Below are 13,857 nucleotides of genomic sequence, written 5' to 3'. Positions count from 1 at the left end.
CTCAGGTCCCAATTAATGGATTCCGACATGGATTATGAAAGGCCAAACGTAGAGACCATCAAGTGCGTGGTGGTGGGGGACAACGCTGTGGGCAAGACCAGGCTTATCTGTGCCCGGGCCTGCAATGCCACCCTCACCCACTACCAGTTACTTGCTACCCACATGCCCACGGTTTGGGCCATTGACCAGTATTGGGTATGGCAAGAGGTAAGTTTGCAAGTCTATGGCCTCATTCATCTGGGCTTCTTCCCCAGGGATCTCTCCAGAAGGGCCCTGTGCTGAGCTCACGGAAGCCCTTTAAAGGTTGAGTAGAGGCAGCTGAAGAGCACAGATTCCTGGGAGAGGCCTGAGGGGAGCCCACCCCAGGGGAGGGGTCCCCAGCCCTTTGTGTTTGTCTGAGCAGAAGCCTGGGGCATCTTGTGTAACATAGCCCCCAGTAATGGGAAGCCCTGGAGCTGGGAAAGGGGTGGTGCTTTGGAGAGATGAGAGCTGCCAGGAGAAAAGAAACTGCTGGCTAATGATACCCAAAGACCCAAGGCTGGGAAACATCTGATGGCAGGTACAGCTGGGAACGAGGATGGGCTCCTTGGGAGATCACATCACTCCCGTGACTGTCTGCCCTCTGGAGTCTCTTCTGTCCTGGCCAGCTCTTGTTAGGGGACTCAGGTCTTCTAGGACACACAGAGGGAGACACTAGTTGTCCCTCCAGCCCCCATGCTGTGGGACCCAGGAGTGAGCTGACCCCACCCTGAGTCGGCATGCAGGGCCCCCAGGAACCATTGCCTTCGCTTCTCTCCCCTCTCCCTGTCCCACCCCACCCCCTCTCCACCCCCCGCCAGGTGCTGGAACATTCCCCAAGACGTGGTAGAAGATGTGAGCATGTCTCTCCGCCTCTGGGAAACCTTCGGAGACCACCACAAAGACCGGCGCTTTGCTTATGGGAGGTAGGGAAGGCCCCCGCTGCCTGCAGGGAGCCAAGTGGATGGGGTTTTTCCCCGAGGTATGAGGACACTCTGTGAAACTGAGTTAAAGGAGTTTCACTCTGAAACTGGGAGGAAGGAGTGGAGAAAACAGCCCTGGGAGACCCTTGATGGGAAGGCAGCCCGGGCTGGGCAGGGAGCCAGCTTTGCAGTCGGGAGGCCGGGTTTCAGTTCAGTAACGCTGGGACTCTGAGCAGTTAGGAAGGCTGTTCTGAGATGAGTTTTCTCAGATGAGATGGTAAAAGCGGTCATGTCTAAATCTCAAGAGAGCTGTAAGGTCAGCCCAAGAGTGTTTGAAAGCTCTCAAGTGCTAACTTGGGGGTACAGAAATAGGAGGTGCTATGATTACATGTTTTGGGGAAGATCACATGAGCCGATCCATATGACATTTGTGGGATTGCAGTGTAGGGATGCCGTTGGGTATGTGCTCTCCCTTGTTCCAGCAGCAGGGAACCCATCACTAGCTTTTTCTGCCTATAACCTCACTCTCTCCCACCCCCAGATCTGATGTGGTGGTTCTGTGCTTCTCCATTGCCAACCCCAACTCCCTCCACCATGCCAAGACCACGTGGTACCCAGAAATCAAGCACTTCTGCCCCCGAGCACCTGTCATCTTGGTGGGCTGCCAGGTGGACCAGCGTTACGCTGACCTGGACGCTGTCAATAGGGCCAGGAGACCCTGGCTAGGTAGGGAGGGAGTCCTGGTGCCTAGGGAGGGAAAGCTGGCAGATGGGGAAGGGGAAGAGGGGGTGGGGGGAAGTTGTGTGTCTCTCAACTCCCTGCTCAGCCCTGAGAGAATGCACAGAGCCTCACTTCTCTCCCTCCATTTGAAGCAGACTCACATAGGGGGCCAGTAAGAATGGTCATTCTTTCATCCATCCACCCATCCATCCATTACACACTGAGTGGGCAATACTGGGCTAAGCATCATGAGGAGAGAAGGCGAAGGAGAGGCAATCTTTGTATGAAAGGAGCTTATAATCTTGCTGGGAGACGAACTGGATAGGTGAATATATTAAAAACCAGCATGCTAATTGCCAGAGAGGCAGTCAGCCCTCCCACTACTTTGAGCCGGGGAGATCACCCAGGCCTACCATAGATAATGGAGGGCTTCCTGGAAGAAGAAGGGCTTAGAAGTGAGCCTTGAAAGAATGGTAGGATCTGGCCAAATAGAGGAGAAAGGGAGTGGAAATGAGCAGGGCAGGACCGGGGCTTAGACTCATATCCTCAGCAGGGACTCCCCGAGTCAGGTGAAAAACACACAGGATCGGGGAAATGCATCTCCCTGCCGCCCAGCCCTCCACCACCGACATGAACTTGGCTTCCCTTCTTGACCGTGCCAAGCCCATCAAGCCCAATGAGATCCTTCCCCCGGAGAAGGGCCGAGAGGTGGCCAAGGAGCTGGGTCTCCCCTGCTACGAGACGAGAGTGATGGCGCAGTTCGGTATCAAGGATGTCTTCGACAACGCCATCCGGGCAGCGCTTATCTCCCGCCGGCACCAGCAGTTCTGGAAGTCCTATCTCCGCCATGTGCAGCGGCCCCTGCTGCAGGCGCCTTTCCTGCCCCCCAAGCCGCCGCCCCCGCTCATTGTGGTGCCCGACCCCCCCCCCCCTCCAGCAGCGAGGAGTGCGCTGCCCACCTTCTGGAGGACCCGCTGTGTGCAGACGTCATCCTTGTGCTTCAGGAGCGGGTGCGCATCTTCGCCCACAAGATCTACCTCTCCACATCCTCCTCCAAGTTCTACGACCTGTTCCTCATGGACCTGAGTGAGGGGGAGCTGGGGGGACCCTCGGAGTCAGGGGGTCCCCGCTCAGAGGACCACCGGGGTCACCCTGATCAACACCACCACCATCACCACCACCTCCACCACCACCATGGCCGGGACTTCCTGCTCCGGGCAGCGAGCTTTGACGTGTGAGAGAGCATGGAGGAGGGCGGGGGCTCTGGGCCTATTGGGCTCCGGGCATCCACCAGCGACGGGATCTTACGGGGCAATGGGACAGGGTACCTGCCTGGGCGGGGTCGAGTGCTGTCTTCCTGGAGCCGAGCTTTTGTGAGCATCCAGGGAGAGATGACAGAAGAGCCACTGACTTATAAATCCCGGCTGATGGTGGTGGTGAAAATGGACAACTCCATCCAGCCAGGGCCGTTCCGGACTGTTCTCAAGTACCTGTACACAGGGGAGCTGGACGAGAATGAGCGAGACCTCATGCACATCGCCCACATCGCTGAGCTGCTTGAGGTCTTTGATCTGCACTTGATGGTGGCCAACATCCTCAACAACGAGGCCTTCATGAACCAGGAGATCACCAAGGCCTTCCATGTCCGCCAGACCAACCGGGCTAAGGAGTGCTTGGCCAAAGGCACCTTCTCAGGTATGAAACAGGCTTAGGAGCTGGTGTCCCAAAGGCAGGGGACTTCCCTCCAGGCTCTTTCTGCAGAATCTGGGTTGGTCCGAGTAGCATTCTGAGTCATCTCAGCCACTGATGTCCTGGAGATACTGCGGCTCTGCTCCTGAAACCTAGAGCCCCCAGCTTGAGATTGTGGTCATGTGGTGCTCACAGAGTGTGGCTTCAGGAGAAAGCAGTCATCTGGGAGCAGTGTCTACCCGTGGGGTTGGTTGTCCCATATTCTTTCACCCCATCCTCACGTGATGCATCTTCTCTCACCCAACAGATGTGACCTTCATCCTGGATGATGGCACCATCAGCGCCCACAAGCCCCTGTTGATTTCTAGCTGTGACTGGATGGCTGCCATGTTTGGGGGGCCATTTGTGGAGAGTTCCACCAGGGAGGTAAGGCTAGGATGGAAATGGCTGGGAGGGAGAGAGGCTTACTCCCTTTCCATCTGAGGCATCTGTCACTTCATGGTACTTCCTTCAGCCCTGACTCTGTACAAACCACCAAGTGATGGGCCCAAGAGAAGTTTATGAGATGGCTCCTATAGCCAAGGACTTTGCAGTATACCAAGATGGGCAATTATGGTCACATCCTAGCTCTATAGTTGAGAAAAAACTTTTTTCTTAAAGCAGTAAGAACAGATTTTTATTCAGAAACTATTGCAATAGGGGAAAAGAGACCTCAGTATAGAACTGGTTTTAATTCTTAATTGAGCATGATCAAGTGGGGTTTATAGTCAAGGTGTAGGGTGGGAGTCAGTGGGTAGAAAATTACTAAGAGGAAACATCAGGAGTCAGTGGGAGTTCTAGCCAAATCAAGACTGGGGTTCAAGTCTGACTTCCTTTCTACCCTTCTCTGAACTCTGACACTGACTGTCCATCCCTCAGCCTTGTAGTTAACAGTGTCCTCCTTTGTGAATCTACTCAAAGTTCCAAGGGTCCACACCAAGTTTCTCCAGCTGATCTGAGGTTTCCCTTGAGTATGCGGATGAGGTCTTTTATTTCTGCTGAGTACCCTTCTCAGCTCTGGTCCCTTAGCCAGTGCTCAGCAAGCACTTGAATGAAAAGCTGAACAAAGAATGTTAGAGCATAGCATCCTATAACCCAGAGAAGGGATTTCCTAAGATTTCTGGGTCTGGAAGATCCTTTGGAGGAGGGAAGGGCACCCCTTTTCAGTATTCTTACCTGGAGAATCCCATGGACCGAGGAGCCTGGCGGGCTACAGTCCATAGGGTCGCACAGAGTCAGACATGACTTAAGCGACTTAGCACACACTGGAAAGGGAGTCCTTCTGGGAGGTGAAGAGGAGAGTTCGAGATTTGAGTGGTCTCTGCTCCCTGAAGCATGAGTGGGTTGAGATGTGCAAAGTGTGAGAGGGGAACTCTCCAGAGTCACAGAAGCAGCTGTAAAGTTCCAGCCAATTCCCAGTGCAGCCTGGAGAGGCTGGCGGCTGATGAGAAAGCAGTTTTTGTGTTGGTCCTCCTCTGGAGAGATCCCAGAGGCCCAGAGCTGTAGCTTTGAGCAGCCCAGAGAGATCAGCTGGTGTTCGCTTTGTTCATCCACATCCCACTTGCACTGCTCCCCGAAGGATAGAGTGGGGCCAGGTGCAGGTGACCGGCAGGACTCCTTTATGCTTCCTCCACACCAGAAAGATGCTAACGCGAGTCCAGGTCCTTTTAAAAGCTGTTGGAGCCCTGCTCACAGGTGCTCAGCAGATGGGTTCATTGAAGGCTGTTGGTATGGGAGATTAGCCTTTGGGGAAGGAGGGGTTCTGAGCAGGTCAAGGGACCACAGAGGGGTGGCAGCCTGTCTATGGGAGACCAACTGTCCAGGCCAGAGCCTTCTGAGTTCTTCGGAACTGCTGCTCTTTCCCTAAAGCTGGACCTTGCTGCAGCCTGCTCCATTCCTTCCCATTCACAGGTGGTATTTCCTTAAACAAGCAAAAGCTGCATGTGGGCCATGCTGGAGTACCTGTACACTGGCATGTTCACCTCCAGCCCCGACCTGGACGACATGAAACTCATCATCCTGGCCAATCGCCTCTGCCTGCCGCACTTGGTCACCCTCACAGGTAGCTAAGCCCAGGGGAGGAGCCTCCAGGGAGGAGGAGGAGGAGTCAGGGGATCCCCTGGGAGTCATGATTTCTTCTCTCACCTGTCTCCTCCTAGGGGACAGGCCACCAGCACCAAGGGGATATGCTAACATAGCGTGAGATACATCGGTGCGTATTGGGGTTGCGGTGAGGACGTGGATATAAAGAGATGTGTGAGACGGATGCTTGGTGGGGTCACCTTATAGGTCTCTCTAGAGGTTATTGCAGTGCAGCACGTGGGCACCAGTAGATGCCAGGGCTCGAGGTTCTCAGCTTGGCCACACTCAGGCAAGCTTAAGAAGCCAAAAAGAACAGAACACCATTCCTCATTCCTACCCTTGCATCTCCTCTTTCTGCCTTTCGTTTTTCTTCCCCTTTCTCATTTGCTTCTTCTCTTCTACCTTCCCTTTCTCTTTCTTCTTCTAGAAACACAGTAAACATTGACCTAATTGTTGGTCACTCCTAATTCTTTGATTCCTGGAAGATCCTGTGAGCTAGAGCTCAGGTTTCAGGATGGACCAACCCCAGAGGCTTGGGTGGAGCAGGGACTGGGGCAGGAGGGAGACAAGGAGCAGGGCTTGGGGTGCCAGGGCAGGAGGAGAGATGGTGCAGTGCAGATGAGAAGCCGTCTGGAGCCTGTGGTGCCCGCCGACAGGTGGTGCTCCTGAGCTGGAGTCAGCATGTGCGTTCCTTTGATGTTGGTGTTGGTACCTGTACTGGCATTGATGTCCAGGTTAATGTCCTTGGGTGGGTCGGCGGCAGAGAGCAAAGCCTCAGATACTGAGCTGAGGTTCAGGGAAGGACCTGGTGTCAGAGCTGCTGTGGCCCTCGGCAGATGATCAAGACTGGGACTTGGCTATGAGGGAAGCAGCGATCCTATGACGAGAAATGAATTGAAAGGTGGCGCTTGGTCCCTGGAAGAGGTGGACATGATTGACCAGAATCAAATGTTAAGAGCTGAGCCTGCAGAGGCAGGCCAGGGGACACTGAGGGCTTTAGGGCAGGGAGTAAGAGGCTTCTAGAGATTTCAACTGCAGAATTCCCTGGTGGTCTGGTGGTTAAGGCTGCACTTCCACTGCAGGGGGCATGGGTTCAATCCCTGGTTAGGGAACTAAGATCCTGCATGCTGAGTGGTGGGACCAATAAATAAATAAAAAATAAATAAGATCACAGCTGCAACAATTTGAAAAAGTGGTGCAACATTCCCAGAACACAGAAAACAGTCCAAACTCTTAGACTAAATAACTTTTGAAAGACTTGCTACAAAGAAATGGCCCAAATGAAAAAAAAATGTATTCAGGTGTTTCTTTAAGTTTGTTTCATCATAGCAAGCAATCAGAAACAAGTCAAACAGGCACACTGGTTAAGCACATGTGGATGGATTTTGCAAGGTAGCCATTAAAAATGTTACCTCTCACTGCTGCATGGAAAGGCTTATAGAAAATAACATTGAATGACCTTTCCTGGGAAATGCTTCATAATTGCTAAAAAGCATATTTAAAAAATATGTTTCTATGTACCTTGTAAAGGAACAGTGGAAAATGCCAAGTGTTGTATAATAAGTGACATGTTTTGTGATATAAGCTTACTATGAAGTTATTAATTTAAGCTTAATTTTTAAAATGTTAAATATTGCACGAAAACATGTAATATGTGTTCATCTTAATAAACTATTACAAACTGAAGTGGCCCTTGCTCGCCACACCAGAGCCCCCAGTCTGTCCCTCTCAACCATAGGCCCTCCCCACCCCAAAGTAACCGTTCTGCCTATTGCACTAAGATTTTATAACTGCTCTGCCTTACTCTTCTTCATAGTTATATCATCCAAGTGTACATCCCGAAACACTGTAGCATGATTTTATTTTTTATATATCTTTTAAGGTTTTTTTAATCTGTAAGTACCTTGTCTGTTAAAAACAAAAACAGAACTTGCCCTTGCGATACGTTGGAAAAACCCTCTGATCCAGGGAACCTAGAGTTTTTTACTGATCGCCTTTCTGTATCCACCATGTTTCCTTCCTATCAACTGGCCTTCAGGTCTAGAGGCTAGATTAGATCCAGTCTTCTTTTGGTGAGACTACATTTTGTAGGCTGTTTCTGCTTTTCATCAAGAAACATAGATCATCTGCTTTTCTCTCTTTTTGTGGTGTTAGCAGCCTTTGAGTTTTATTGCCTGGATCCATTTATTTATTAACTGTTGTGAAATGGTAATATTCCAGGTCTTTTTTTTTTCTTTTTTAATCTGTTAGAATACTTTCAAAAGGAGGGAAACTTTCCCTCACCTATGGTTTGATTTCCCAGTAGAATAGTTCATGTAGGAAAGGCAGGTGAATATGTGGCATTTTAATTTACCAGTTGTTTTTCTTTTCTCTCATATTCATGTACTTATTTGGCTGCAGTGGAGTCTTAGTGGTGGCATGAAGGATCTTCAGTTGCGGCATGTGGGATCTAGCTCCCTTACCAGGGGTTGAACCTGGGTCCCCTGCATTGGAAGTGTAGAGTTTTAGCCACTGGACCATCAGGGAAGTCCCTGTTTACCAGTTTTCAAGACACACATTTGTTTCCTATCATCCTTTGAGAGTAACCATTATTTGTTATTAATATTACATGTGATTATGAATTTTTGGACTTGAACATACTCTATTGGCTTTTAGTTCAGGTCACTTGCTCAGTCTTGTTCGACTCTTTGTGACCCCATGGACTGCAGCATGCCAGGCATCCCTGTCCATCACCAACTCCTGAAGCCTACTCAAACTCATGTTCACTGAGTCAGTGATGCCATCCACCCATCTCGTCCTCTGTCGTCCCCTTCTCCTGCCTTCAATCTTTCCCAGCATCAGGATCTTTTCAAATGGGTGGGTTCTTCACATTAAGTGGCCAAAGTATTGGAGTCTCAGGTTCAGCATCCGTCCTTCCAATGAATATTCAGGACTGATTTCCTTTAAGATTGACTGGTTGGATCTCCTTGCAGTCCAGGGGACTCTCAAGAGTCTTCTCTAACACCACAATTGAAAAGCATCAATTCTTTAGCACTCAGCCTTCTTTATAGTCCAACTCTCACATCCATACATGACTACTGGAAAAACCATAGCTTTGACTAGATGGACTTTTGTTGGTAGAGTAATGTCTCTGCTTTTTAATATGCTGTCTAGGTTGGTCATAGCTTTTCTTTCAAGGAGCAAGCATCTTTTAATTTCACGGCATCAGTCACCATCTGCAGTGATTTTGGAGCCCCCCAAAATAAAGTCTCTCAGTATTTCCATTGTTTCCCCATCTATTTGCCATGAAGTCATGGGACCGGATGCCATGATCTTAGTTTTCTGAATGTTGAGTTTTAAGCCAACTTTTTCACTCTCCTCTTTCACTTTCATCAAGAGGTTCTTTAGTTCTTTGCTTTCTGCCATAAAGATGGTGTCCTCTGCATATCTGAGGTTACTGATGTTTCTCCCGGCAATCTTGATTCCAGCTATCGGTTTTAAATCATTGCAATTAGCTTTATGGAAACTCAGATACTCTGCTGTTCCTTTAACCTGTAGAAGTCTTCTCGAGTTGGCTGCAGAGTCTCTAGAGGAGCTTTCGATGCTCTGGAATGACAAGATGTGCCAGGTTCATTGTGTACATTTCCTGCCCCATACCCGGTATCAGCCATTTCTCTAGGAAGTCTTGGCTTCCTGTAGTTGGAAATGGGATTTCAAGGCTACAGTATTTGCATTAGCAATGCTTTTGCTATTGGGATGGCTGTTCTTTCTGGGTCTTTTTCCATGGACTCAGCTGAGAGATATTACTTTTAAAGATAAAATACTTTATCAGTTTATACTGCTACAGTTAAAATTCAGAACTCAAAGTGTTTACTTCTTCCCTAGAAAGGTCTTAACATGAAATGCAAGGTTAGTACACAATTTGGTACAAAATTTAAATTAAAATGAACAACTTGATTTAATCCTTAGTTCTAATCTATAGTTCTCAGCAAATTTGAGATTTAATACCCTCTCCCATCAGTATCAGTGGCTGATTCTCAGGGGTGGGGGCTTTCACCCCACCTGTATAACTCCTTGCTGCAACATATGTAGCTTAAAAAACTTCATAGGTTATTCTAGTCTCTGCCTTCACTTCCCACCTCCTCTCCAGTGGGAAAGTCTTGCTCCAATCCTGGTTTTCTCACTGGTAGGAGCCGACTTAAATCTCCTGTGGCCTTTCCTGGCCTGTTGAGACTTGCCCTGGACCTCTCTTTGCCCTGCTGTGGGCCCCTGCTGGGGTCGGGGCGGGGATAAACAAGTGCCTGTCCACTCCTGTGGTTCTTCAGCCCATTCCTGGCTGTGTGTGTGTCACAGAGCAGTACACAGTGACTGGGCTGATGGAAGCAACTCAGATGATGGTGGACATCGACGGGGACGTCCTTGTGTTCCTGGAACTGGCTCAGGTAGGATGGCAGGGAAGGAATCTCTCCAACATTTTCAGCTCTGGGCTCTGCCTGTTGGCAGCAAACGGGGAGGGTTCGGGAGGTGGTGGGTAGGAAGGGAACCCATTGACAGACTTGGTTCCCCCAGGGGGCAGACCCATCTTATCCTGCAGGCCAGAGGATTCACCCCAACATGCCAAGAGAAGAGGCTGGCTGTGGCAGGAAGGGACGGAGACTTCAGGCAACCGTTGGGCCGGAGAGGGAATCCAGAGCCCTTGTATAGACGTGGTTGCTGCCTGCTGGGGTCATTTAAGGCACACTGGGGACTCTTCATCTAAGATGGACTTCCTTCCTCCAATTTCCCAAGTGATAGTGTCAGTTGCTCAGTCATGTCTGGCTCTCTGTAACCCCGTGCACTTTAGCCTGCCAGGCTCCTCTGTCTATGGGATTCTCCAGGCAAGAATACTGAAGTGGGTTGCCATTTCCTCCTCAAGGGGATCCTGCTGACCCAGGGATTGAACCCAGGTGTCCTGCATTGTGGGCAGATTCTTTACTGTCTGAGCCACCCAAAACAGGCAAGCAAAATCTCCCCTACGAATCCTCAGGGTGCCAAACATTCTAAAGATTAGTTTATGAAGTTAAAATATGGCAGATATGCCTGGGAGGCCAGCTCTCTAAGCCCGGTTGTCAGCACCTTAATGCAGGCTGCTCTGGTCCAGCATGGAGGATGAGGGGTCAGATCTGAGGAGGGCAGACCCAGTAAGAGGCTACCTCATAGGACTGTGGGTTTCTGGGGCTGCTGGGGGCAGGTCACGGGTGAGGTGGTGGTGGTGGTGGGGCCAAGGAGCAAATCCATGTCATTCCGTCATGGTTTTGTGTGGCCTTGCCTCTCGAGGTGGGTTCTTTGTGACTCAGGGCCTTTGCCCACCTGCGCCAAAGCTCTGGCTCTGAAGGCAAAAGTAGACATCTGTGTGCAGACCTTGGCCCAGAGGTCCCAGCACAGACATGCTCCTGTCTGTTCCCAGTTCCACTGTGCGTACCAGTCGGCTGACTGGTGTCTTCACCACATCTGCACCAACTACAACAATGTGTGTCGCAAGTTCCCCCAAGACATGAAGGCCATGTCCCCAGGTGAGCATCCCCAGCGGCATTTGTCATCTCCCTCTCCTTGGGTCCAAGCCTCTGACCCAGGGCGCCCAGAGGCTGCCAAAGACCCCTGTGGGTGGGGAGTAGCCTGCAAACATGCACCCAGCCCAGCGGAGGGGGTCCTGGAAAAAGCACTGGTGTGGAGGGCGGCCCCCCTGCCCCGGCCCACCAGAGACCTTGGGCAATTCACTCTGCCCCTCTGAGCTCCTGCTTTTCACAGGTACAGTCAGACTAGAGGTGATATTTTTTAGATGTTTGTGGACCAAACTCCACATTAAGAAAAACATTTTTGTTTGTTTGTTAATTTTTACAATGTTGGTTGGTTTCTGCCAAACAACAATGCAAATCAGCCATAATTATACATATATCCCCTGCCTCTTGAGCCTCCCTCCCATCCCCACATCCCACCCCTCTAGGTTATCAAGAATTACATTGTATCTTGTGACCTAGTACACATATTGAAAAATTCATCAGTTGTTTTTAATACTGTTCACGACTCATGACATTAATTTCATAACCTAGGAATGGGCACAAGTCACAGCTTGGACAACACAGATCTGGGCATCCTCTGGGGTCCCTGCAGCTTGGTCTCTGCTTAATTGATGTCTCAGGTCCTGGGGCCTGACAGGAAGCCAGGGGTCCAGGATTCATGGGATCCAGGGAGAGGTGTGGCTGGCCTCCCCCAGTTTCTTCACTGGGCACCGTCTGCTCTGCTGTGACCCTCCTCCCCACTAGTACTCTACCAGGTCTCCCACTCCTGCTCTCTCCTCGTCACCCTTCTAGCATTTTCTTTCTAAAGCACAGCTCCAACTGCCTCACTTCCCTGGCCCCAAACTTTCGTGGAGCCCCCACACCTTCTAGAAGAAGTCCAAACCCCTCAGCCTAGCCTTCCCTCCCATCTGACCTCCTGCATACCCCCACCCCCCACACCTCCCCTCTCAGAACCTCATCTCTGCCAGCTGCACCTGCTGTCGGCCCAGCCAGGCTGAGCATCTTCTTGCCCACAGCTCTTCTCACTGTTTCTCCCTCATCCGTTGTTGCAGCCTGCTTTATTCTCCAAGCCTTGATAGGATCTTCCCTCTGCCTTTGAAGAAAAACGCAAGTGGAAATGCCTTTCCCCGGTGTGGACTGTCGGCTCCACTCCTTGGGCAACTGACTCTCTTTGGGCGCTCAGTGAAGGCAGGGCTTCCGCTTCTGGTCCCCAGGGGTTGGCATGTGGGCCTAGGAGGACCAGAGGCATGTTCCATGGCAGCGGGGCAGGGGTGGGAGTCCCTCTGCCCCTCCTCCTGCGTCTTCCTCACCCAGCTCTACTGCCGTTCTGCCCCAGAAAACCAGCAGTATTTCGAGAAACACCGGTGGCCACCCGTCTGGTACCTGAAGGAGGAAGACCACTACCAGCGGGCCTGGAAGGAGCGTGAGAAGGAGGACTATCTGCACCTGAAGCGGCAGCCCAAGCGGCGCTGGCTGTTCTGGAATAGTCCATCCTCTGCGTCCTCTTCGGCCGCCTCCTCGGCGTCCCCATCCTCCTCCTCGGCTGTGGTCTGAGATGCTGCCACCCTCTTCTGACCCTGCTGCTGTAGTCCCCACTTGTCTTTGCCCCTCTGCTCCTCCGCATCGCCCCTTCCACCTCCCAGGGACAGAGGACTCGCATAACCAGGACCCTTTGCGTGGAGCTGCCCTCACCAGCCAACATAGCTCAGCACAGAGAGGAGGGAGCCTGGCCTCGTGGACCAGAGCAGTGGCCCTGTGCAGAGGTCCTGATTCCATGGCTGGCCGGGAGACAACTCTTGGAGGCGGGCATCGGGGAGAGAGCTGAGGACTGTGGCATCTTGTCTGTGGGTCGCAGAACCCTAGCATCAAAGGGGAAACTCTCCTGCTGGGAAGCTGTGTGTCCTGGTCTGCGCAGGCGGCCCCCTCCCAGGGAGCAGCAGTGGGCAGGCAGGGTCCTACCTCTGTTGGCCCCACGTCTCCATTTATGGACTTGAAGGGTTATAGAGGCTTTGTGGGCCTTTCCACGTGGAGCCTACTCAAACCCTCACTGGAAAAGTCAGGGCAGAAATTAAGCCTTCAGAGCCCAACTCCAGGCTTCCACCTCTGTGGTGCAGCTGCCAGAAGCCGCAAGCAGAAGGCTTGCCCTCTGCCAGCATTGCTTCCGGGGCTGTGGGCAACCAGGCCTGAGAAGGTGGCAGAGGTTTTTCAGAGCTTCAGCCCTGGAAGCAGTGCTTCTTGGTGCAATGAGAAACTTCTCTTTCCCCCATCCTTTACCGCTCAGGTTTGGAGATGGAAACAAAAGGAAACACTGGAACAGGGGGAGAGAAAGTAGAGGGTGATGGGACCTGAGTACAGCAATCCCATGCTCCTTTGGGCTCCTCCCCCCCGCTGCTGGCCAGCACAGCTTCTAATGGGGAGAGGGTAAATTTTGCAAAAATACGCAGACAATGAACAAAATCACTACCGACAAAAACATTGTGGCCTCTGTCCCCTCAAAAGAAGAAAAGCAGAAAAAGACCCTGGATGGCTCTCATTCTTATAAAGCCAAGCAGGGGACCCCATGTGGATGAGGCAATGGTCAAGGTGGGAGAATTGACTCCGATGCTTTTCAGGAAAGCAGTGTCACCGGCTGTGACCGAGGATGTCCTGGCCCCACTGACTGACTCTGGAGGGCACGGTGCAGGCCTTCAGCATGCTGGGGATGAGGTTGCAGGGGCGGGGAAGGTGGGCTCGGGAATCACCATGGTGTTGGACCCATCGTGAGAATCAGTCTGTTGTCAACTTCAGCAGGTAACTCCATAGGATATGACCGTGTTGAAGGGGTGGGATGCGGTAGGGGTCAAAGGTCA

At 51.5% G+C, this 13,857-nt stretch overlaps 1 pseudogene; it reads left to right on the top strand.

The window, feature by feature from the left end:
* Positions 1–12,562, top strand: LOC129651719 (rho-related BTB domain-containing protein 2-like; annotated as a pseudogene).
* The last annotated feature ends 1,295 nt before the right edge of the window (positions 12,563–13,857 follow it).

The sequence above is a fragment of the Bubalus kerabau genome, chromosome 4, assembly GCF_029407905.1.
Source record: "Bubalus kerabau isolate K-KA32 ecotype Philippines breed swamp buffalo chromosome 4, PCC_UOA_SB_1v2, whole genome shotgun sequence".
NCBI lineage: Eukaryota > Metazoa > Chordata > Mammalia > Artiodactyla > Bovidae > Bubalus > Bubalus kerabau.
This window is presented reverse-complemented; position numbering and strand designations above follow the sequence as displayed.